This window comes from Orcinus orca, chromosome 14, assembly GCF_937001465.1.
Source record: "Orcinus orca chromosome 14, mOrcOrc1.1, whole genome shotgun sequence".
NCBI lineage: Eukaryota > Metazoa > Chordata > Mammalia > Artiodactyla > Delphinidae > Orcinus > Orcinus orca.
Window position 1 is genome coordinate 54,173,351 of NC_064572.1, and position 27,299 is coordinate 54,200,649.

Sequence of the window (27,299 nt, forward strand, 5' to 3'; positions counted from 1 at the left end):
AAACGCCCACAAGAGGTGGTTATCCTTATTACACCGTTATTATTAGCAGATCACCCTTCACTTCCAACAAGGGGAACAAACCATACTCACAGCCATATTTACTGTGTAACTTATTGTGTGTGATGTTCTCCATCATCTGTATTTCCTTAATCTACAGAGGAGTCAGAGGCCTCGGTGCATTCAGCAGCAGCCAGGGCTCGCACCTTGATCGGAATTCCTTCCAGCAGAGCCTGACCTAGAATCAGAGCTTTAGAACCCATGACCACTTGAGTGCTTTGGTCCATTCACACATTTTTTCAGCTAAGGAAACGGAGCCACAGAGGGATGGCTGAGGTTAGTAAGAACAAAGCTAAGAGTAAACCTTAATTCTCCTATCTTTGCTTCCCTGACCTTATTATACTTTTGAAGACATGGAGAAAAAACCGAGGTGATCTGGCCCCTGTCTACCTCCCCTGCCTTGTCTTGATCTCCTGATGGTCCCTCTACAGAGAACCCTTTCAGTTCCTCAAACACACGAATATCACTTTGCATCTGCTGTTTCCGTTGCCTGTTCCCAGACCTCTTTGTCTACTAGATTCCAACTCAATCCTCAGATCTCTGCTTCAATTGCTTATATTTAAAGAAATCTTCCCTGACCCTTAGGACAAGATTAGGGCTCTCTCCTCCTATACTTGACCTTCATGACTCTATCAGTCTGCAATGCTACAATGGGGGTAATCATAAAACATCACTGAGTTGTTACAGTGATGAAATGAATATATATGTAAAGTGTCCAGCACATCATAGGTGCTATGAAAAAGTTAGATATTATTTGATTGTCTCCCTCCACTACACTGTAATCTCCATTAAGGCAGATGACTCTCATTCATCATTGTATCCCTAGGAAGCTCTTGGTAATCATTTGTGACTGAATAAATGACTTTGGTAATACTTCACCCAGGGTGTTTCTCACTTTCTACTGTAAATTTGCTAAAAAAAACAGAACAACAACTAAAACCTCCATTGTTACACCTAAATATTCAAACATAAAGTTTTCAAATTCCTACATAATTTAAACTGAGTAGTTTAGGAAGCACTTTACATCAGAAATGCAAATAGAAGATTTAGCAATGCAGTATCTCCAAGGACATATTCTCTCCAGCTTGGTTCCCAGGCATGGTGAGGAAGGCCTGAGCCAGGTGGCTCAGACCCAGGTAGGGCAGAAGTACTGGTTTGGGGACAGAAAGTCCTCCACCTGCTTCCTTTCTCTCATCATCGTCAGGCTGGTGCCCTGGATCAGTTACACCCTGCATGTGGTAGAGAGGAAGCCAGGAGGCATCTCACAGGTGTATGGGGGCGGGGGGGGGGGGGTTTCAGAGGTGAAATTTTGAGGCGTGAGCTATCATGTGCTCCAGCAGGGAAGTTGAACAGATAATATTTGGAAGAGAGGGAGGGAGGAGAGTGCCACAAGGCACTCTCTCCCTCTGTTCATTTTTTTTATTTACTAATCATTTATTAAGCATGTACTATATTGTAGGCAGTAAAACAAATGCAGGGAGTACAAAGCCAAAATAAATGTCTTCGTTGTCCTCTAGGGGCTTACAATTCAGAGAGAGAGGGAGAGGAAAGTCAATGTTCTCCATCATAAGAATAACCTGGGGAGCTTTTTCCTTTTAAACTTTCTGTTGAAAATAACATACATACAGAAATGTACACATACCCTAAGGGTAAAGCTCAGTGAATTTTGCACAGATGAACACCCTGTGTAGCCAGCACCTGATCAACAAGCAAGACATGACCAGTAACCTAGGAGAATTTTTAAGAGCCAGTTTTGGGCCGAGGTTCATAGACCTTCAGTAGGTTTGGAGCACAGGAGTCTGCATGGTGATGATGGTGATGATGATGATAAATATTTTTTTAATTAAAGAAACAAAACAGTAACTTTTTTCAAAACAGGATTAAAAAAAAAATGCAGATGGTCCTTCCTTGGAGCAACAATGAATGAAACAAAGTATGTCACCAATGCCATGGAAGGGAATTCCAGAGGACTCCAGAGAGTGAGAAATGATGGAATAGGAAGACAGAGGAGGAAGATGGTGCTGAGATGGATGTTAAGACATGCTTCAGGGAGGAAATGACCCGTAAACTGAATTTTGAACAATAATGGGATTTCATCATGGAAGGTGGAAGGAATTCCATTCAGAAATGAGGGAGTGGAGACTCTGCAGGTGTTTTGAAACCATCTGGCATGTTTGGGAACCTGCCAGGAGTTCAACAAGGCTGAAACACAACCTACGAGGGGAGGAGGTAAGTGATGGACAAAAAGTTTAGATGGGGTCCAAATCTCAGATGGCTTTCTGCACCATAGGAAACAATTTGGACTTTCTCCTGAAGGCCATGAGAAACCATTAAAGAGTTTTAGGTTGTGGAAAAACTACTAGATTTGCATCCTGGAAGGACCTCTGGCAGCAGTCTGGAGAATAAAATAGGGGAGGAAGTTCCTAGCTAGAAAGCCTAGATAGAAGACTACTGGAAACAACCAGGAAAGAGGTGAGAAGGGACTGAGTGAAGGACACACCATTCAGAATGAGATCATCAGGTGGATTTAAAAATTATTTAAAGAATCTATAGGATTTAGTGGCAAATTGCAGGGTGAGGGAGAGGTAAGGCTAGGATAATTTCTGTGTTTCTAGTTTGGGCCACTGGGAATGTGGTGGTTTCAGCATGCAAGATAAAATACGCAGAAAAGGAGCAAAATCTTCTACCTATATTCTCTCTGGGTTTTATACTTTAAGAAGGGTGAGCCTTTAAAAATATAGATCTGATCATGACATTCTTGTACTTAAACTTACATTGATATGTGAGCCATTTCAATATTTGCCTATCTCAGTCTAACTCAACCCTTCCTCCCCTCCCCTCCCCCTTCCTTCCTTCCTCCCTTCCTTCCTTCCTTCCTTCCTCTCTCCCTCTCCTTCCCTCCCTCCCATAAAAAAAAGGGACATCAGCACTAGTTTTCTATTACTCTAAATAAGACTTGTAATTTACTGTTATTTTTTGAAGACACACATAAAACCTGTCCACCATGCCATCATTACACATCACTGTAGAAATTCTAGTTCCTTGCTAAAATGGAAATAAAGCCAAATTTGCCCAAGTTTCTACCCCTTAATAGCCACACAGATGACAGTATGAGCTCGGAAAAAGGGTACTCTTCAAGATATAGTTTAAAAAGAATTACTAGAACTTTAACTGCCAGAATTATATCGACCCAAAATGACTTCTTTTTTGCTTCTTGCCTTTTTGCTATCGGTGTTGGTACCTTTCTTAGAGATTCGCATGGGGCACCTCACACAAGACACTATTTTCGAGGACAGTGCTACTCTCAATGACCCTGCTTCTCATGCTGCTTTCTTCAGGACCCCGGGGAGGAGCGCTGCTGCAGGCAGTCAGAGGCCACCAAAAGCAAACGCACACTGCTCTGGTGAGTAACGTGCTGTGGGGAGATTCTGATGACCCCTGCATCAGAGCCTCCCTCTTTTCCTTTCTTCAGAATTGAGTAGCTACTACACAGCAGGCACCAAGCTAAGTACCAGGGGTACACTCTTAAGCAAAAACCAAGTCCCTGTCCTTATCTAGATTACGGAAAAGACAAGCCTTAAGCACATAATCACCACAAGAGCAAAATAAAAAAAGGTAAGACTCCTGGTGCCATGAGGGCACACGCCAGGGGGACCTGGCCTAGTCTTAAACTTTAGTAGCTGAAATGATATTTAAGCTAAATTCTGAATATCGAATAGAAGTTAACTAAGGTGGGGGTGGAAGTGGAGGAGGTATTCTTACCATAAATATGGTAGGCACTTGCTGACTGACAGGATGAATTGACCCTGTCCCTCTCAATACGGCAAATCAAAAGTAAGGAAGACTATTCACTGGATGGAACAAACCATTGGAGAGGGTTCAGGCCAATCCCATTCTCTTTACTGTTTTTCTATATGGGTTGATGGAGCATTTTCTACTCGATACTATTGTTGCCTATTTTAGTTTTTTGTTGTTGGGTTGTTTTTTTTGTTTTGTTTCTGGTCAACAGAGGTGGAAAAATATATCATTAGCAGCTGCTACTACCAGTAATAACCATGTGTACAGGACTGTAGCCCACCTCACATGAACCAACTTCCTGTCAGTCACTAATATTTTTTGAGCAGCTACCAATTGGTGAAGGGAGGTGGAGTGTGGCTGCCTAGAAATTTGATAAGCTATAATCAGAGCGACCCCAAGTACTGGGCATAAGTTTAGGAATGGAGCTGGGTTTAGCAAAATGATAGTAGTCTTCTTATCTAACATTTATTGAGTTCTTACATGCCATACACTGTACTAAGCACACTATTAAGTGTCATCTTTTTTAATTAACACAGTAGTCACTTGAGTTGGGTACTGTTATTATCCTCATATTTTGAAGGAGAGAACTAGAGCTTAGGGAGGCTAACTTGCCCACTTTCACACAGCAGGAAATGTATAACAGACATTTGAAGTCAGGTCTGGGTGGCCCTAGAACCTGCACGTTTCATAACTCAGCCACAGTGCCTCCCAAAAGGTGGCGTATCTCCGGTCACCTGCAGACTTTACGCCATGGTTGCGAACACCTGATACAGTATTCCACTGCCCACACAGCATTGCTCTTCACAACAATTACTGGGTCCCTTTATTTCTCACTGAAATGTTTTTGCAGTCTAGTATCTTAAACTTTTGTCTCCAAAAGAGCCTTTTTTCCCTTTTTATTTTTTAAATTATTTTTTAATTTTATTTATTTATTTATTTCTGGCTGCGTTGGGTCTTCGTTTGCTGCACGCGGGCTTTCTCTAGTTGTGGCGAGCGGGGGCTACTCTTCATTGCAGTGTGCATGCTTCTCATTGCGGTGGCTTCTCTTTGTTGCGGAGCACAGGTTCTAGGCACGCAGGCTCAGCAGTTGCGGCACGTGGGCTCAGTAGTTGTGGCGCATGTGCTTAGTTGCTCCGCAGCATGTGGGATCTTCCTGGACCAGGGTTCGAACCTGTATCCCCTGCATTGGCAGGCGGATTCTTAACCACTGCACCACCAGGGAAGTCCGTCCCATTTTTTAAAATTAATTAATTAATTAAGTTTTGGCTGCATTGGGTCTTTGTTTCCCTTTTTTAAAAAAATGTCCTAGAGGGCTTCCCTGGTGGCCCAGTGGTTGGGAGTCCGCCTGCCGATGCAGGGGACACGGGTTCGTGCCCTGTTCCGGGAAGAACCCACATGCCGCGGAGCGGCTGGGCCCGTGGGCCATGGCCGCTGAGGCTGCACGTCCAGAGCCTGTGCTCCGCAGCGGGAGAGGCCACAACAGTGAGAGGCCCGCATACCGCAAAAAAAAAAAAAAAGTCCTAGCTATTACCATTCTCTATTTTATATACTTATTCAACTAATATTTTTTAATGATGCTACCATGTGTAATCCACTGTTCCCAGTTACAGTGATGAGCAAGGTAAAAAGTCCCTCCCACCATGGAGCACACCTTCCTCTGGGGAGGTGGGCAGGGGAAGTCAGAAAATAAACAATTAAATAAATAAATACAGACTGTGTTAAGTAACATAAAAATCAAATAAAATGATGTGAAAGAGAATTATTGGAAGAAAGGAACCAGTTTACATGGGGGTAGTTGAGGAATCCACATTGATACTGGTTCCTGAAGGTTGAGAGACTGAGGTGCGAAGTATCACGTAGAGAGATTTGGAAGAGCATTCCAGCATATGGAAGAGGAAAAAAAAAATGTGTACCTGTATCTGTATCTATATCCATATCCATATCTACATCTCTGTGTGTATGTGTGTGTGTGTATATGTATTCATCTCTTCAACACCAAAGTTCCAATATTTGGGGGGATGCTGGTGAAGAGGGGATATGCACATTCCTTTGAGAATGATTATCAGTGGAAGGGACAGGCTTTGATTAGGGTCCCAGCATTCAGGGCATTCAAATTTGTCTTATAGCTTCCCTGTTGTCTGGGCGAAGTCTCCTATGAATACTGAAGTTTCTTCAGCTGCAAGTGATAAAAGCCACTTTAACTCATTTCCTCATAAAATGAATTAGTGCAGGGAATTGGGTAAGTAAAAATCGCTGGAGAGTTTGAAGGAACAGCCTCTAGGCTGTGCTCCCAGTAATGAATCCCAGAATCCCACCACAGGATCAGCTTCCTAAGGGAACTTCTGTAAGGGAACTGCTACTTCTTGTACAACAGTAAACCAAGAAATCAGGGAGGGCTTCCCTGGTGGCCAGTGGTTGAGAGTCCGCCTGCCGATGCGGGGGACACGGGTTCGTGCCCTGGTCCGGGAAGATCCCACATGCCGCAGAGCGGCGGGGCCCGTGAGACATGGCCGCTGAGCCTGCGCGTCCGGAGCCTGTGCTCCGCAACGGGAGAGGCCACAACAGCGAGAGGCCTGCGTAGCACAAAAAAAAAAAAAAAAAGAAATCAGGGAGTCATTGCTCCTACCGCCGGGTCCAGGACTGACTGTCTCAGGCTGAATGGAAACCTACAAAATTCGTGTCCTGTATTCTGTCCCTCCAAATCCATGATTGTATTTTTGTTTTAATTAATTTACGATTTAAAAAAATTAACTTATTTTAAAAACCACTTTATTGAGCTATGACTGACATATAAAAAAACTGTATATATTTAATGTATACCACTTGATGAGTTTAGAGATAATTATATACCTGTGAAACCATCACCACAATTTTTCACCACAAGTTTTGGCATAAACTTATCCATCACTTCCAAAAGTTTCCTTTTGCCCTCTTTCCCTACTATTACATTATGATGATGATGATGATAAGAACACTTAACATGAGATCTACCATCTTAGCAAATTTGTAAGGACATGCTATTATTAAGTATAGGCATTACGTTGTACAGTAGATCTCAAAGACTTAGCTTGCATAACTGAAACTTTGTACCCTTTGACTAATACGTCCCCATTTTCCTCTCCCTCTAGCCCCTGGCAATCACGGTTCTACTCTCTGCTTCTATGAGGTTGAGTATTTTAGATTCCTCATATAAGTGGTATCATGTAGTATTTGTCCTTCTGTGTCTGGTTTATTTCACTTTGCATAATGTCCTCTAGGTTCATCCATATGTTGCAAATGTCAGGATTTCCTCTTTTATAAAACCTGAATAATATTCCATTACATGTACATACCACATCTTTTTTTTAATCCATTCATCCATTGATGGACATCTAGGTTGCTTCAATGTCTTGGCTACAGTGAAGAATGTTGTAATTGACATGGGGGTGCAGATATCTCTTCAAGATCCTGAGATCAATTCCTCTATATATAATCCCAGAAGCGGGATTGTTGGATCATATGGTAGTTCTGTTTTTTAAGTTTTTGGAGAACCTCCATATTGTTTTCCATAGTAGCTGTACTATTTAAATTTAAATAGTAACATGTGGCCACTAGCTACCGTATTGGGCAGCAATGTATACAGTGGGGATAACAGTGGTATCTACCTCATTTACTTATTTATTCAACAAATACTTATAGAGTATCTTCTGTGAGCACCTACAGGTATTGTGCTAGGGAAAATATCATGAAGCTTACAACCAGTAAGGCAATCAGACCCATTTAACAGGTGAACAAATAAAATAACTACAGTTTACAGTTAGTAGTATAAAGGAAGTAAACGAGATAGAGCCTTACAGAATAATAGGGGGTGCATTCTTTAGACGAGGCATGAGCGGAAACCTCTTTCAAGAGATGGTGAATGACCCACACTACCACTACCTTCCAGCTCAGCGTAGCCACGTGACTCAACTCTGGCCAGCGGGAACGAAGTGGAAATGAGCCAAAGGATGTTTCAGGAAAGATCTGGGTTTTTTTCATAGCAAAGGAACTGGTGAACCAATTTGAGAACACTCCCAAAGGGCAAAGATGAGACAATTTGAGCATTAATAAGGATAATAACTGCAATGTATTGAAACTCATCAAATATGTTTAAATCCAAAAGTTCATAAAGACAACTTTTTTAAAAAGGCTGACTGGTTATCATTGGAGGACACTAGTGAATCAAGTCATTATTTTGAAAACAGGTAAACTAAGGAAAAGAATCAAGCATTTTATCTTTCCTTTATTTTCTGTACCCATTGAGTAACCTAATAATAAAGGCAGGAAGTTTCTCTTTATAGAAGTATTCCAGCTAATAAATGAAGAAGGAATGATATAATTAAAACATCACCATTTTATAACATAATTAATGGAGCTAGGCAGTCATCATCAAAAGCTGCTATTATCACAAAGAGAAACAATCAGACATTAGATGCTTTCAGATAGCAGAACATAACAAAAAACCTGAATCTAATCAAACCTGTAGTTCCAACTATGAACTTATAAGATATAGAAGACAGAGGACACCATCCGGATGCAATTAGGAAAATCCAGATTGTAGGAAACTGTACAAGGCAAATGACCTAGTTTCTTCAAAAAATAAATTGAGAGAAAACAAAAGAAAGGGGATCCTACAGATCAAAAGGGACTTCAAGGATATATCAATTGCAAGTAGTAGTCTTATTTGGATACTTTAAACTATAAAAAGTATGACTTTTATGGGACACTTGGAAATTTGAACACTGGATATTTGATGATATTAATGAACTGCTAATTTTTGTGTGATAATGGTATTGTGGTTTTGTTTAAAAAGGAAGAGTTTTATCTTTTAGAGATACATAGTGAAATATTTGGGGAAAATGATACAGTGTCTGGGATTTGCTTCAAAATAATAAGGGGAGAGGGAGAGTGTGTGCAGAGGGTATAGATGAAATATGACTGGCCACAGATTGATAATTATTGTAGTTGCATAATGGATCCATGGATGGGGAGTGTCTTCATATCATTCTCCTTGTTATGTTTGGAATTCTGCGTTATAAAAAGTTAAATCATAAGTGGGCTTTGCTCCTTTACTCTCCTCTTATTTTGCCTTGAAGATAGAGTTAAGGCCTTAAGGTGTACCAGCCATCTGTGACCATGAGGCAGCAAGTATGAGGTCAGACATGAGAAGGACAATATATGAAGGATGGTAGAGCTGAAAGACAGAAAGAGGCTGAGTCCCTATAAGCTCATGCAGCTGTTGTGCCGGCCCTAGAATGCCTACTTCTGGAAATTTTGTTATAAGAGATAAACAAACCTCCACGTGTTTAAACCCCTCTTGGATTTGCGGGCAAGACCGTTCTTAGATCATACTGTTAAGATCCAAAATATGAAAAGCAGCAATCTAGGTGAAGAGCAAAGCAGAGGGCATCACAGTCAGAAGACCCTGGGATAGTGAAGAATTTGGAGCTCACAGAAGGCCTGTGTGACTACAGCATGATGAGGGAGAAGAAGAGTAGGGTAAGATGAGGTTGAAGGTGTAGACAAGGGCTTGAAGGCTTGAGGCACGGTAGTCTCCGGTAAGCACTTTGGATTATTCTAAGCATAATGGGAAACCCGTGACAGTTTTGAGGCAGACACGTGACAATAACTGATTTATTTATGTTTAGAAAGATAACTCTGGCCACTACATAGGAAAGGACAAGGGCAGGGGCAAGTGGGAAAGCCTGGAGGTAGCCATCCAGATGAAAGATGATGGCAGTCTGGCAGTAGAGATGGATAGAAGTGGGCAGTTTTGAGACTTATTTTGGAAGTAAAATCAACAGGAATTATTAAATAAATTTATGAAATTAGGGAAGGGGAAAAGTCAAGGGTGGCTCCTAGTTTTCTGGTTTTAGCAATAAAGTAGAATTGGATGAGGTAAACTTCGTATGCCAGTTGGATATCCTAGTAGGTATGTCAATTAGGCAGTAGGGATGTGAGTATGGGGATGGTAAGAGAGGCCTGAACTATAGATATACGTTTGGAAGCCATCAGCACAATATTGCATTTAAAGCTTGTGATGGATGAGATCACCTAGGGAAACAGTGTAGGTTCAGAAGAAAACAGGACCCAGGATCGAAACTTGAGAAATACTAACATTGACACCCGGAGCTGAGAAAGGAAAAAAGACTGAGGATGGAGACTCTCACAAAGGAGAAGGAAAACCAGGTGAAAATCTGGTTTGGTTCACCATAAGGTATCCCAGAAATTAAGAGCAGGGAATATTTCGTAGTCCAAGTGGGCCTCATGCTGCTGAGAAGTGAAATAAGAAGATAACAATAAAGGAGACACTGCTGTTGATAATAAGAAGGTCATTGGTGACCCTGACAGGAACAATCTCAGAAGAGTGGTGGAGCTGGAATCCAAATCTGAGTGAGCTGAGGAGTAAATAGGTGGCGAAGGAGAGACGACATGTATAGAAACTTTCTTGAGAATCTGCCATAAAGGGAGCAGAGAAACAAGGCAGTAACTGGAGGGACTTTAGGTGTCAAGTTTTCAAAGACAAAGAGATACTGGAGCCTATCTGAATGCCGATAGAATGATCCATTGGTGAGAGTAAAAGGCGATGGGATTTAGAACACAAATGAAGGACTGGTCTTTAATGGGAGGAGGGGCACTTCCTCCATGGATGAAAGAGCAATGGAAAAGTAGATGCAGATGCAGGGAGAAGTCTAGATTTGGTGACTAAAAGATGACATAGTTTCCTTCTCTTTTATTGGTGAAATATGATGTGTAGTCATCAGCTTAAAGTGAGGGAAAGAGGGTCTGGGGAAGGTGTGAAGAGAGAGGAAGGGTATAAAATAGTGCAAATTCCCCTTACTTCTGAAACTGCCAGGCAGTATTTCTGAAATTGCCAGGCAGTGTTGAGAGACCTCTTGAGGATGGTGATGAGGGATTTAAAGTTATTTGTGAGATGCTCAGTAAATATTAGCTATCATTGTTCTTAAATGCCAGTTAAGTAAGGCTCACTTAACCCTAATAACATACCTACAAAGTTAGGTGTTATTACCCTCATTTCAAAGAGAAAATTCAGTGTCCCCAAATTCATTAAGTTGTCCAGAATCATACACTGGTTTAGGCGGTGGAGTGGCATTTGAATCCAGACTGGGTACCCATAAAAGCCAGAGCCTCCCCCACCAAACCAGGTGAGCTGAGGTAGCATTGTCGAGTCTAGCTGCAGAGTGTCTGGAGCACCCTCTGCAAGTTGGAGGAACACCAGCTTTCACAGATCACTCCTGGTCCTCTGAGCTAAAGCAGTTGAAGAAAATTCTGCCAGGGTAAGTTTTCAGATGCCATCCCTGTTGCTGCTCTGCAGAGGTCACACATATGACTTTGAATCAAAGTCAATGCCAATAACGAGCTACTGTATTTTTACACAGGAGCCAATTCAGCAGCTAGGGTAGGGATGGCACTTATTTTCAGCCAGTGTTTCTCATTCAAATACCTTTTTCAGATTCCATGGTGGATAAAAGAAGGTTTCATTTGTTTACTGGCATTAAATAGCATGTATTCTGCTCCTGATTTTGTGGATCTGGAATCAGGACAGGGCTCAGGGAAAATAGCTTGTCTATTTCATGATGACTAGATGGTTGGGATGATTCAACTGGGGCCATATATCTGAGGCCTTAATTCTGATTGCAGTTTAGTTCCTCAGTTTTTCTCCCCGTCGTGTCTGCTGGAGCTGAAATGTCCAGGATGACTTCCTCACTTCCACGTCTGGCACTTAGGTTGGGGTGGATGGAGCAGCCTGGGCTGGCTGGTCATCATTCTCTTTCCACATGATAGGTCTGCTGGGCTGGCTTGGGCTTCCTCACAACATGGCAGTCTCAGGGTAGTCAGACTTATGTGGTGGCTGGCTTCAAAAATGTATATTCATGTTGTATATTCTATATTCATATTATAGAATAGTATAATAGTATTTTTATTGTTTTAATAGCCACTTTTGAGCTATTACAAATAATGCTGCTGTGAACATTTATGCACAAGTTTTTGTGTGGGTACCTATTGACATTTTTTTTTTTTGGCTGGGCTCGCGGCTTGCAGAATCTTAGTTCCCCAACCAGGAATTGAAACTTGGCCCTTGGCAGTGAAAGCGTGGAGTCCTAACCACTGGACTGCCAGGGAATTCCCTCGTATTGAGTTTCAAAGTATAAAAATGCACAGGGGGATGAGGGATAATTTTGGGGGGCAGTGGATATATTCTATATCATGATCGTGGTAGTGGTTACATAACTGTATATATTGGTCAAAACTCATTAAATTGTACACTTAGATGTATTTGTATTCAAATTATATCTCAGTAAAGCCAACCCTCTAAATAAAGGATGGAATGGTAGGGGGACAGATTTGGAGGCGTATTAATATATATAATGTTTCAACAATATATAATGCTTTTCTGTATACCAATATCTTCACATACATTTTCTCAATAAAGCAAACAAAAACTATGATCATTTCAATAAGCCAGTGAGATAAGTAAGAAGATATTACTGTGTCCATTTTAGATATGAGGAATTTACACCTGCATAGTTTGGTCGTGTGGATTGTCCAATATCACAGAGCTGCCAATTGGCAGAGGCAGAATTTCTTCCACCTTTTTTTACCTCTAAAGTTTTCAAAAGCTTAATCAAATTTGCTTACAAAAATTGAGGGAGAAAGAAGCTACACCTGTACAGATTTCATATTTGGACACAGAATAAAGAAGTTCCCCCACATGCTGGGTCTTCCATGACCTAAAATAAAAAATGAAAAAAAGTGATGACTCAAATCACAACTAGAACAGGACCTCTGAAAAGCAAGAAATTTAAAAATATCCCACCTTTGATTGCAACACTCTTTTAAGTTGCTCTAACACTTGAGCTTTGATTTTATTGAGAATCGAATGTTCTGTATCTCTTCCTGCTCTTACCAGATTCTGTGGGTCCTATGCTCATGTGCTCAGATCCTTTGCCTGCCGTACCTCTACCCTGCTGCTGGCTCCCGAAGGCGGGCTCTCTCAGGATCCACGGTCAGCTGTCTTCCAGCTGGCTTAGTCAATGGGAGGCGCTGATGAGAATGGCAGAGTTGTCTTCTCCTTCCCTTGCTGCCTTGGGAGGCATCTCCCCGAAGCTGCTGCCCCTCTTCTGAGTCTCCAGCAGGTATGGGACATGCCTGTCTTGACTTTTTCTTCTGCTGGGTGATCGTAACTCCTGGGATCTGATGATACCACCTTCTCGCTGCGTCTTGCCAGCCTAAGGATGGTGGTGGCTTCTTGCTGTTGCTAAAGTCTGTGCTTCCTCGCTGTCCTCTGATTAGCTTCTCTGCCTCTTCTTTCCTGTACCAACCCCCTCTTTTGAGGGATGTTTTACAATAGACCATCTGTGATATTGACTTAGGATTGGGCCTAGGACCATACCTGAAAATAGTTTTTGTTTTTTTTTTTTTTTGCGGTACGCAGTCCTCTCACTGCTGTGGCCTCTCCCGTTGCGGAGCACAGGCTCCGGACGCGCAGGCTCAGTGGCCATGGCTCATGGGCCCAGCCGCTCCACGGCATGTGGGATCTTCCCGGACCGGGGCACGATCCCGCGTCCCCTGCATCGGTAGGCGGACTCTCAACCACTGCGCCACCAGGGAAGCCCCTGAAAATAGTTTTAACCACTTCCCTTGGCATCCGTTTCTGGTCCACCCTTCAGGCATGTTTAGATATGACATTCATTATTCCATTATGGATGGGTATATTTGTGTCATCCATGCAACCCCCAGAAAATTAAAATTTATTTGTCATATCAGCTAGTCTGCAGTCATCCAACAGCTGAAATAATGTATTTAAAAGTTCTGGAATCTCCGAGGAAACCTTAAGCTGCCCATTGGTCATAATAACATTTAGCATGTTAAATTAGTACAGTGGAAATTTTATTAGTCAGCATACTTAATACTAGGTTCTGTAATAAATAAATCCAAAATCTCAGCGACTTAATACGATAAAAGTGTATTTGTTGTTCACAAAGAGTTCAATGTTGTCAGCTGGGGGTGTCTGCTCTGTGCAGTTAATTAGGAAACTCGTGTTGCCCTAGATGTTGACATCAGCTAGCAGAGGAGTGACAACAGAGAGGAATGTGGAGGTGTTTTAGGAACCAAGACTGGAAACAGCATACATCAACTTTGTCCACATCTCATTGGCCAGAACTCAGTCACGTGCCCCTCCACCCACCCACCCCGATTGCAGGAGAGCCTGAGAAATATAGTTTAAATTAATGCCTGGGAAGAAAAAGAAATGACCTTGGAAAACACATGGTCAGTCTCCGCCACTGTTTTCCCTTTTGCTCAATAACTTTCCATTTCATCCTTCCTCCCACTTATAGAATAAACTCCTCTCCACCCAACCCGCTAGAACATTATCTGAAGTCACTGCTGAATCCAGCTCAAAGCCCTGGGTGATGCTCAGTCAGCTCTATCTGGTTCACATGTGGTTCTTTTTGTTTGAGTAATTTGTAAAGTAAAAAGAGGAGTCATCTGCCCCCTGCTCCTTTCTCCTCCCCAAATATATACTGGTAAGCAGAGACAAGGAACTTCAGTGTCCCATACAGAAAGGGAAGAAATGAAAGACAGAAAGCCTGCAGTGGTCCAAAGCGGTAGGTCAGGCACTGTGACATCTCCCTGACCAGGAAGCACTGGGAAATGTCTTTGACTGGACTCTGTTTCTCCTCTACGAGAGGCATTGTTTTGTCCATATTTTTCTGTGACCCCTGGTTCCACTCTTCAGGAATTCTCTTCGTTGTTCATTATCCTCTGTGGCAATATCTGAAGTGGGTGATAGAGGGTAAATTATTTCCGGGACTATGCAGATTTTGGAGTCTGCTTCCTTCTCATGGAAAACTGGGAGTCCAAAGCTGGTTGTTGTTTCCTGCCTTGACTAGGCTTTGTCCCAGACTTCTGTTTTCTTTGGAAATACTATTTCCTCAGAAACCTAACAGGCTTCCCATTGATTTCCTTCTAGACAGTTCCTCTGCCACAAACTACAGCCCAAACACTTTCCTAGACATAGTTCTCAATATCCTTTCTGTCTTTGTTCCCTTATCCTCATGCCTCCCTCTTTTTACTGGCAGCCACCTTGATGCTATCAGGTTGAAAGGGAAAGCCACGTGTGACGTGGCTTGTGCCAAGAGGTGGTGGTGACTGAGCAGTCCTGTGTTGCTCACAGTTTTCTCACTCTTATTTTCTACTATTTGGGGTCTAGAAGTAGTCTACTTCAAGACCCCCAATTTATGTAATTTTCCTATTTTCTTTCATTTCTTGCTGCAAACTACCAAAACTTGCCAGTCACTTGTGGCCAAAATGCACTAACGGTTTGATTCCTTCCAACTGCTTCTCTTGGAGCCAGCAGTCTGTAAGCATATGGACTGCCTCTCAAGAGAGAATTTTTGCCAAGTGTTTTGCCATGCACAGCATGGATTGCCACCTTTTCTGCCTCTGGGATCAGTTTCCTCTCTTCCCACAACTGGCACGCTAAGCCAGTGCCACTTATTTTAGGTTTTGGGGTTTTTTTTTAGGAGTACCCCACTTCAAGGTCCCATTTGTGGCTTTTGTTATAGTATTATTGCTAGTTGCATAAAAAGAACTTCCAAATCTCAATCTCAGTACCTTAAGACAGCAAACGCAATCAAATTCATTTCTCACTCCACAGTCCAGAGTAGGGGTGAGGGCGAGCGTGGAGAGAGGGAACTCTGCACCGTGCAGTCAGATATGAGGCTAACCGAGGCTCTACCATCTTCAGTGCATGACTCGCAAAGGTGCTCTGAGTATGGATATCCAGCCAGCAGCTGGAAGAGGACAGAGAGCATGGACAATCACATGGATGTTTTAGGAGTTAGGTCTATGAGAGGTGCATCACTCTGCACACACTTCATTTGTCAAAAGTCAATGATATTGCACAGGAGCTGAGTAGGTTACATAAGTGAGTTGAATGGGAACCAGGATGAATTCAGGAAGTGCATATTCTTTCTAAGTGAGTGGTAGCCATTCAACTCCAACTAATTACTGTCATGCGGGAATGCAGGGTTGCCAGATCTGATCTTTCTAGAGCAGCCAGAAATCCAGATTCCTATGTGAAGTCTTGTGATGTTTAAATGTTCGTGTGATAAGACAGTCCCTGAGATGATCTCCAATGATCTCGTGTAGTCACTTGTGTAGTCACAAGTGACTGTATGTCCTTGTGTAGTCACTTACACAACGTATATCACTGTGTCAGGGCTGGTCTGAGTGACCAATAAAATATGACGGGATTGATGATATGTGACCTGCTTCCAAGGTTAGGTCATAAAACATATGAAAGACTGTCTTGCTTTCTCTGGGATTACTCACACTAGGGGAGGTCAGCCACTGTGAAATGAGGACAGTCAAGCAGTCTGTGAAGAGGCCTACATGGGGTATAATTGAGATCTCCCATCAACAGTCAGCACCATCACGCCGATCGTGTGAGTAAGCCACCTTGAAAGTGAATCATCCATCCCTAGTCAAGCCTTCAGATGATACAGCCCCAGCCAACATTACATCTGCAACTTCACAGGAGACCATGAGACAGAACCACCCAGCTAAGACACTGAGATAACAGATTTTTATTGTGTTTTAAGCCACTTTTTTTTTTTTTACATTTTGTTGCTCAGCAATAGGTAACTGATAATGGTCATAACTCACTTTAAAAAATTTTTAAAGTTAAACATTGTGTATAAAAAAATTTCCTTCTGCTGAATTCAGGCTACCAGTTTATAATATCTATAGAGAAGAAAGCAAGAAACAGTGGGCTTCCATTTTCTGATTCTTGCTTGCTTTGAACTGAACTTTTCAAGCATCATAAATCCAAGAGGAAAAATGATTTAATGAACTGCATTACTTTTGCCAGATTCAGAAGGACTTGTATTCAAACACGACTCCACTACTTACTAGTTATGAGACCTTGGAAAATTTACTTAACCTCTTTTGGCTACAGTTTCCTTATTTGGAAAAGAGGAATAACAACAGAAGTACTTCTCAGGAAAAATTGTGAAATACTCTGAAATGAGTATAAAAAAAGATTAGTGGGTGTCCTATCTAGTTTATTCATCCAGATTATCTCTGCATTTCACTGTCTTTGAGTTATTTCACAACTTTATAATTTGTAGAAAACAGAGTAATGCAATTTTTTTTTTTTTTTTTCGGTACGCGGGCCTCTCACTGCTGTGGCCTCTCCCGTTGCGGAGCACAGGCTCTGGACGCGCAGGCTCAGCGGCCATGGCTCACGGGCCCAGCCGCTCCGCGGCATGTGGGATCTTCCCGGACCAGGGCACGAACCCGTGTCCCCTGCATCGGCAGGCGGACTCTCAACCACTGCGCCACCAGGGAAGCCCTAATGCAAATGTTCTTATTCATAGAAATGCAAATTGTGTCTACTGGTATGCAACTGATTACTGTCCCATGGATAAAGATCAGTTTTACACCAATAAAGTAAGTTCATTTAAGGATTCCTGATGGCTTAATGTATTTGCTCTTTGGATTCTCATTTGGACTGGCTGTAACATCTTAGCTATTATATCATTAATTGATATGTTAAATAAAACCAGAAACATACGTTTATTTTATATTTGAATGTGAGTCATGATTCAACTTCAAAAAAATTTACCCTTTGACAGACATCAGAGTGCTGTTATGATGAATAAACAAATCAATGCATGTGAATCCCTTAGCACTGTGCCTGACACAGTGTTCAATAATAATTAGCTCATTTTATAATGCTAACGAAAAGTGTAGTGAAGAAGCAATGATGTGAGGTCACCAATTTAGATGAAACAAAGGTCCACTGGTCCACCTATTCACCCATTCCTGTTTTCCCAAAAGGATACTCAGAGAAAACAACTTTGCCAATCAACAAAACAGCAGTCAAAATGCTAACCAACACAGTAATTACACAACAAGATCTCTGAAAAATCATCTAACCTATCCTATCCTGATGAGAAAGATAATACTTACTTTGACAGTTGCTGGTAAGGCCTGCTAAAGTAACACACATGGAATGGGGTTACCGTGAATGAGCTAGAAGGGGTGTTAATATGAAAACAGATTTAGAAAGCACATGTCTGAGTGTTCTTTCAATTCTGTGCCTCCTGGTAAGTAACTGAAATGCCTTAAGTGGGCCAGGTATAAGGAACAGCTCTATCTATCAATTTTTGTTTTAGATAAAGATCAAATATTTAACAGAGAGAAAATTTTTTATTATAATGCCAACTAAAACTTGTCACTTGCCATCTGCCTCTGCAAGGATTAGGTCACCAGCCACTGCAGTCGTTGACATGCTTACCCTGAAAGGAGTTCAGGGTGGAGATCAGAAATGAGGTCCTCTGTGCTTCGGGAAAAACTGGCAGAACAGGTCTTCCCATAATTAGATATTTTCAGGATATTTTATGAGCCCGATTTCTTGCATCTCCTCACATCTAGAAAAGCACTAAAATCATTACCGGAGACATCCGCTCCTTGTGACCAGCAGCAACCTTCTCGTGACCAGCAGTAACCTTCTGCCAAAATGTGGGCTTGATTGCATGTATCCCTCTTCACCAAAATCACATATATATACTGACCTCTTTGGAGCAGTTCCTCAGAGCTATCTGAGAGGCTGTCTCCCAGGCTACAGTCTTCATTTTGCCCCCAATAAAACTTAACTCACAATTCTCATGTTGTGCATCTTTTTTTCAGTCGACATGAAGAAGAGAACAAACCTGATGATAATTGGAAACATACTCTGGCTTAGCATCAGAGAAGCAGTATGGAACGGAATGGTGTACTGGAGTAGGGGCAGCTCCAGTCAAATGGTAACACCCAGGAATTCAGGCCACGGTTTTGTAAGAGCAGCAAGAAATCTCAATTATTATGGGATATTTCTTAGCTCAAGCAATTAATTAAGCGTCCAAGCCAACGAATCAAAACACATCTACCATTTCTTTGTGACCTCTGACTTAGGCCATGATGTTTTGGATGTGCTCTGTGGGTGGCAACCGCTTGTTGGTGACACTCATCAGGAGTTGCTTATCACGGTTTGATGCCTTACTTACTGGCATGAGTAGAAGATGAAGTGTCAGCAGTCATGTTTGCTTATCAGACTGGGATTGCTGGTAGTCAACGAAGAGAATGAATGAGTAATATTTGTGGCTCTGCCGTCAGACATTGGACGTTTTGTTTTGCCCATCACACTTTGCTTTGTTCATCATACTGTGTGAATGGGGGAAGAAAGAGTTCTGGATATGTTCAGGAAGCTTTGTATTGTAGTAGAAAATAGACGCCTCTGGAGTCATATAGACGTAGATTTGAATCTCAGCTGCACTGCTTAAGAGCTAACTGACCGTGGATCATTTGCTTAACATCTCTGAGCTTCAGTTTCCTCATTTATAAAAAGAGAAGACCGGGTGCAGAAGGAACCAGGCTCCTTTAATCTTCCTGCCCTGCCATCTTTAGTATGTGGCTTTCTGTCCCTAGGTTGCAAGCTGGCTGTTGCATCTACAAGCATTCCTTCTGAATTCCAGGCAGGAAGAAGGGGGGAGAATGAAGGTTAAAAGGCACATGTCAGCTGTGTCTCTTTTATCAAAATTCAGCAGTTTTCCTTGAAGTCACCTCTAGCAGACTTTTGTTTACTGGCCATATTCGCCACCTCTGACCGCAAGGGAACTTGGGAAATAAATTTTTTTTAGCCCATAACATTTCCACTTACTCATACAGCAGAGTTGTACTATGAATGGGAGATTGGCTCCTGGCTTAAAAAAACCCAGCAGTATCTGCTAAAGTGCTCAATAATCCTGGATATTATGTTTATAATACTTTTAATCTCAGCTAGTCTCTCTCCTTTGTCATTACATCCAAAGTGCTGGGCATATGGCACGCACGTGCACGCGTGTGTGTGTATATTCAGTGTGCTTTCTTGCTCATTTAACTGGTACACCAGAAGTATTTTCTTCCCGCTGAGATTTAATAAAAGGCTAAAAATTTAAAAAAAAAGAAAGAAAGAAAAAAGAAAGGGCACTTTTTACGTAAGGAACTATGCCAAGAAAGTACCTTTGGGTTTTCTTTTTATTGAAGATTCTTACAATAACCAAAATCATTATGATAATAGCTAAAAATTTACTGAGCATTTATGGTGTGCCAGAGACTGTGCAAAGTTATTTCTATTCATTATAACCACCATAAAAACTCTATAAGGTAGACTGCTTAAAACCACACAGCTAATACACAGTGGAGCCAATATCTGAATGTGAATCTGTCTGATTCCAAACTGCTCTTTATCACCTGTCAGATTGCGAGATATTCCTCACCTACTTCTGGAGATTCTTTCCAATTTTATTCTAAAGCCCAAATCTTGGCCTCACATTTGGCCAATACCACAGTAATAATTGCTGTAGGTTAAGACTCATCAAATTAGTGGGACAAAGTTTGATGAGAAACAGGATATATGCATATTTAAAAAGCATCTCCACACGAGATACTTATTAATTATAAAGAGAATAACAGGGGCTTCCCTGGTGGCACAGTCATTGAGAATCCACCTGCCAATGCAGGGGACACGGCTTCGAGCCCTGGTCTGGGAAGATCCCACATGCCCCGGAGCAACTAAGCCCATGTGTCACAACTACTGAACCCACGTGCCACAACTACTGACGCCTGCATGCCTAGAGCCCTTGCTCCACAAGAGAAGCCACCGCAACGAGAAGCCCACGCACTGCAATGAAGAGTAGCCCCCGCTCGCCGCAACTAGAGAAAACCCACGCACAGCAAGGAAGACCTGACACAGCCAAAAATAAAATTTAACAAAAAAGAGAGTAACAGTAACTTTACAGTGGTGAAATCAGGCTCACAACACCGTAGCCAAGTAATCAAAGTCAACGTCACTAGTAATGAGATACACCAACATCACATGACTCCTCAAATGACACCCTGAGAAGGACACAGCATCACTTCTGTAGTATTCTTTCCAAAAATGCATAAGCTAAATTTAATCATGAGGACCTCAGACACACCCAGCTTGAAGGATATTCTACAAAGTAACTGGCCAATATTCCCCCAAAGTATCAATGTCATGAAAGACAAAGAAAAGCTGAGGAACTGTCTTAGCCTGAAGAAGACAGAAAATATGACAACTAGATGCAATATATGATCCTGGATTGGATCAAGGACCATAAAAAATCATTAGTGTGACAACTAGGGAAATTTGAATAGATCTATATATCAGTTAATAATATGGTATCCAAGTAAATTTTCTGTTTTTCATAATTGTACTATCATTACATAATTGTGTACATTTGGAAACTAGGTGAAGGATATATGATAACTGATTTTTGTTTCCTGGTGACTTTTTCTTGCATCTTTTTATAAGTCTGAAATTATTTTAAAATGACAAATTTAAAAAAACAAAACCCTTATCTATCCCAGTTCACCTGGTAAAGGTGTTTACTTATCAAAATTATGTCTGAACTACAAGTCAGTGGACTGCAAGTACATCTCCACCAGCTTTCTCATCTGCTCGGCATTCTGTGTTCTGTCTCTAAGAGGATGCCCTGCTCTATGTCCAGATGGTACCATGCTCAATGGTGCCAGATATAAGAGAGAACTATTTACACCCTAGATAGCATACATTTGTATATTCATTATGACAATTTTCTGGCAAATGAGAGAAAAATATTTTGTGCTAACACAATCAATATATTGTGACAGTTTACCATCATATGGAAGTAAAGTGTCTTGGGAAGGGCACTTTTTTTCTAATTCATAGTATGGGTTAGCAGTAGCCCTGCACTCCATTCCCTTCAAAGTCATCAGCAGGGTACAACCTCTCTTCTAGATTAGCTCTAGTCATAGGCCATCTCCTGAAGGAGGGATATCCCCTTTCCTCATCTCTCCTTCAGCTACAAAATAGAACTTTCTCTTAGATTTTAAAATGTCCTGGGGTGCGACATCCCCAGGTTGGTGGTGGGAAGACTACACTGACCAGCCAACGTGTAAAGAGGAAATGCAGCAGGAGCAGTTAGACCTCAGAGTTGTAAGATGGATAGGTGATTCTCAAACTTTTCCCCAAAGGTTCCTGAATAGCAGAGAAGAGTTATATCAGGTAGGATGCTTTGGGCTGCAAGTAACAGAAAGCCCAGTTCAGACTAGCTTACACTGTGAAGAAATTTATTAACAGGCAATCCAGAGCTCAAAAGGGCTCCAGGCCCAATGTCATAAGGGCTGCACTCCATTTCTTTGATATTCTCTTGGTTCAGTATTCCTTTGTGTATCAGTTTTGTCTCCAGACCAGGGTCGTCACTGTTAATAAATGGCTTACAGGAACAAGTAGGGACACACATTTCTTTGTTCATGTTCTGTAGGAGAAAAAGACCTTTTACCCATTGTACCACAGAAACGTTTCCCTTCAGTCTGACTGGGCCAACTTAGGTCACATATCCACTCCTCTGCCAGTAACACTCCCCAAGAAAGAGCTGTGCCGTGAATGATTGAAGTCTGAGCTCCTAAAGCATGCAATGGCAAGGTTGTGGGATTCCCATGAGCGGTTTAGAGTAAGCAAGATAGACTCCCAGAGCTGGGGATGAGGTTAAATTTCTTTGAGTAACAGGCCTTCTGAAGAAAGAATGGATACCTGAACAAAAATCAGGGCTTTGTCAGGGAAAGGAATGGGGACAATTGACATGGGGAAGTGAATTCCTGCCCCTTGTGAATCAAGAATGTTGGTCCAACATGACCTACAAATAGGATGTTTCTTTGTGTGTCTTCTTCCTTTTTAAATGGGTTATACCACTATGGAAAATAACAGGGAGGGTCCTGAAAATATTAAAAATAGAGCCATCATATGATCCAGCAATCTCACTGGGATATATATTTGGGTATATATCCAAAGAAGTTGAATGCAGGATCTCAAAGAGATATTTTCACACCCGTGTTCATGACAGCACTATTCACAATAACCAAGAGGTAGAAGCAACACAAATGTACATCAATGGATGAAGAGATAAACAAAATTTGGTTTATAGGAATATTATTATCCACCCATAAAAAGGAAGGAAATCCTATCACAAGCTACAACATGGATGAACCTTGAGGACCTTATGCTAAGTGAAATAAGCCAGTTGCAAAAAGACAAATATTGTATGCATCACAAAAGACCATCACATTGCAGGATGCAATGACATTTCACAAATGTTAATATTTTCTCTTCTACCACATTTCATTTAATTTAAAAAATCCTTTTCCTGCTTTATCTTAAAAATCATATACATTTCTTGTTCTATTCCATAATTCTGGACTGGGTTTATCTAGAATGAATCTCCTCTTCCAATTTTGTCAGAAATTGGTTACTTTAAGAAGGTATTTATCCTGTGGCATCCAGAAACCCCTGGCACTTAAGCCACATTTGAGAAGCAAGGTATGGAATCCAGAGGAATGGATTTTCTGGAAGACAATCCCTCTAGTTAAGTGAATTGTAATGCAGCCATATGATAGACTATTAGCCATGAAAAAGGCTTATGAAGAGTCTACTTTTTAAATGGGGGAAATACTTATTTTACAATAATAAGTAAAAAAGAAAAAAGAGAATGCAATGCCGACCATGACTATAAAAGAAAGAAGTTACAGTAACAATAGTGGGAATCTGAAACACATATATACGAAGACACCCCAAAAGAAACCGATGAAAATGTTAACAGTGGTAGCCTTTGGCTGGTGCATCTTCAGGAGAGTTTTTCTTTGAACTTTCAATTTTCTTGTTTTTGTTTGTTTGTTTGTTTGTTCCATAATTTACAACACATCTAGAATGTTTAGTAAAGGAAAAGTGATCTGGGGTAAACACAAAAATTGTGGGTCCAAGGGTCTCACTTATGAAAACATAAACATTATAACCACTATTTTGGCTGTCAGAGGAATTATACCACCTCCCACCTCCCTGCTTTTTTATTTTTAATGTGTTTTTGACAGTTGAGGTCAATATAAAAATACCACTGTATACATAAAAATAAAGATAGATCCAAAATTAAGTTGTTCAGTTTTCTCTGTGATTTAACTCCTTGGCCATTTAACATTTTATATCTGAGTAATGACAAACTATCCCTATTAACATTGCAAGTAAATTAATTTAGAACAAAATTAAATTCTTGGTTGTTTGAAAAAGGGTTAAAAGTCTTTCATCTAAAAATATGAAATTATTGTTCAAAGGGATATAATTTGAAAATCTGTAAGCACATTTATGTGTAAAAAAGTCATTTCCTTTTTTTTTTTTCTTTTTTTTGCTGTACGCGGGCCTCTCACTGTTGTGGCCTCTCCCGTTGTGGAGCATAGGCTCCGGACGCGCAGGCTCAGCGGCCATGGCTCACGGGCCTAGCCGCTCCGCGGCATGTGGGATCTTCCCAGACCAGGGCAGGAAGCCGTGTCCCCTGCATCAGCAGGCAGAATCTCAACCATTGCGCCACCAAGGAAGCCCAAGTCACTTCCTTTTAACTCTCCCTTACATGACGCATGTACTAAAATCTGAGAAAGTGCCTGGGTTTGTTCCATTTAAATGCTTTTTAATAGTGTTGTCATTCTGTTTCTGGCAAGCAAAGCTTTACATAAGCCTAAAGATGCAGAAATTCTAAGATTAGAATAATTTAGATTCTGTCCTTGGGACACACTGTTTGTCTAGTGTAAGATGATGGAATGTCCCTGCAGGTGAGTCAGCTCTCGGCTCGGACTACAGACTCTGCTAAGACACTAGTCCCTGGATCTCATCCACTCGTGATCTCCATCAATGTGGTTACAGGGCCACTCTGAGCTAGAATCTGCAGCTGCTGCTCTCCCCTGCCCAGGAGCACCTGCCCTGCAGCGACTGGAGCTTGGTCTACCCATGTGTGTCCTAGTCAGGTGGTGTTGGTCTGCCTCTTACTACTGCGGGCCTTTGGGTCAATCAGTGACTTAATTTTTGAGGCAGGAAAACTTACTGAGAATCAATTTTTCATATTCTCTATATCCTGTGCTCACCACTCCCTTTCTCAGCAAAAGACTCATGGTATTTCTTGCCTTGGGGTTTTTTTTGCACAAGGAAAGCAGATATTTCCATGGAGCACTTTTTGTTTTGTTAAAGTTCAAACTCTGCTAGAGTCTTCTACACATTCTTTCTTTTTTAAAAAAATATTTATTTATTTATTTGGTTGTGTTGGGTCTTAGTTTTGGCAAGTGGGCTCCTTAGTTGTGGCTCGAGGACTCCTTAATTGTGGCATGCCAACTCTTAGTTGTGGCATGCATGTCGGATCGAGTTCCCTGACCAGGGATTGAACCTGGGCCCCGGCATTGGGAATGCAGAGTCTTATTAACCACTGTGCCACCAGGGAAGTCCCCTACGGATTCTTAGAAGGAGAAAGGGAGACTCTTCGAGGGCAGCAAGAAGGAAAAGACAAACACACCTGTCAAAATGGGGGTCTGTGGGTGGGAGGATTCCTAAGATCTGAGTAGCCTCGGTGCAGTGGCCGGAGGAGGAAGCTAGTGCTCAGAGAGGATGGCTGTGAGGTGGGATGTACCTTGACCTGCCCCAACCCCTCGAAGATCCTCGACATCGCAAGTCACACAGAAGCCATGGAGTGGCTCACTCCAGAGGAAACTTTTCTAGTACAGAAAATGGGGATCCAGCAGATATACACGCAGTTGGAAGAGAGGGGACAGGACAGGCCCTCTCCATGCGTTAGCACACTGGGCAAGAACCAGAATCCCGAGTCAGGTCCCTGAATGGCTGAGATGTCATTTCCTGCCATTCTAGTGGAGTCATGCTAGGAGTTAGTTTTAATTAAATTTAAGAAAATAAAATAACTGGACATTTCTTACTCATTTGAGTTTGTGTATATTCCTGCTATGTCTGTCTGAGCTCCTATTTCTTCATCACATCCTGGAGATCAAACACTTGCCTCATAGCATCACTGTAAGGATCAAGCCAGGTTAACATGTGAGGGCCTGGGAGAGTGCCTGGGTATATTTAGTAGGTACTCAACTGCTGTTGATTCTCTAAAAAAATTTTTTTCCTTCTCTCCAAGATGGGACTGCCAGAATGAATGGCAGAAGTTGGTATGGGGACCTACGGAAGGCCTTGGGCTAGGGAAGGTAGAGGGGCAATGTTTTTAACAGTAATAATAGTGATAGTTACTTTTTTTTTTTTTGTCTATTAATTGGGGACTTTTTTTTACTGAGGTATAAGTTGATTTACAATATTATACGTTTCAGGTATACAGTACAGTGATTCATAGTTTTTAAAGATTATACTCCATTTACAGTTATTATAAAATATTGGCTATAGTTCCTGTGCTGTACAATATATCCTTGTAGCTTATTTATTTTATACACAGTAGTTTGTATCTCTTACTCCTCTACCCCTGTCTTGTCCCTCTCCCCTTCCCTCTCCTCACTGGTAACCACTAGTTTTTTCCTTATATATGTGAGTCTGTTTCTTTTTTGTTATATTCACTAGTTTGTTTCATTTTTCAGATTCCACATATAAGTGATATCATACAGTATTTGTCTTTCTCTGTCTGACTTATTTCACTAACCTAATACCCTCTAGGCTCATCCACGTGGTTGCAAATGGCAAAATTTCATTCTTTTTTATGGCTGAGTAGTATTCCATTCCATCCGCACAGCACACCTTCTTTATCCATAATGATAGTGAGTATTTATTAAGAACCTATAATGGGCCAGGCATTCCTGGACTATAAATCTTGTCAATGGTTTTTCATCTGTTCTGCAGAGCTCTAAGATTCCATAGACTCTTAGAATCTTAGATTCCACAGAATCTTAGGGTTGGATTCCATTCCAACCCTAAGTTCCTGAGGGTCTCAGGAACTGCAGTGAAGAGCCAAAGGGAGACCAATGAGTTCACATGCAGGGCTGCTTCCTCTACTTCAACTAGATCAGTTTTGCTTTTACCCGTTTAATATGTTGATCCTCTACATGAGATCTTGTTTGAAAAGTAGTATGTCTCTTAAAAATGTTGGAAAACTTCTACAGAGATATTGGATCAATATGGCAATATTAACAAACACATGTTCAACCAGCCTTCCTCCCCTGATCTAAACCCTAAAACTAACCTAAAAGATATATATATATAGATATAGATATAGATATATAGATATATATAGATATAAATATAGATATTTGGAGGTCATGTTGACTTACAAGATGAATTGCTCTAAATGGATCAAAAATTCTGCAGAAATTGCTGAAAGACAGAAAGTAGAACTGGGATAACACTGAAGGAGGGATCCACCGCCCAACACTAAAGAAGAGGGCACCTGTAAGTTGTGAGTCAGGCTTCAGTACTGCTCCAAGCTTGGGGAAAGCGAATACAGGGACGGGAGGCAGTCCCAAACGAACATTCAGTGTGATTTTGGTAGCATTACAGCAGTAGG

General features: G+C 41.4%; 1 protein-coding gene across 4 annotated transcripts in view; it reads right to left on the reverse strand.

Moving 5' to 3' along the window:
- PANK1 (pantothenate kinase 1) overlaps positions 1 to 27,299 on the reverse strand; it is a 110,772-nt gene that overhangs the window by 69,549 nt on the left and 13,924 nt on the right. The window lies entirely within an intron of this gene.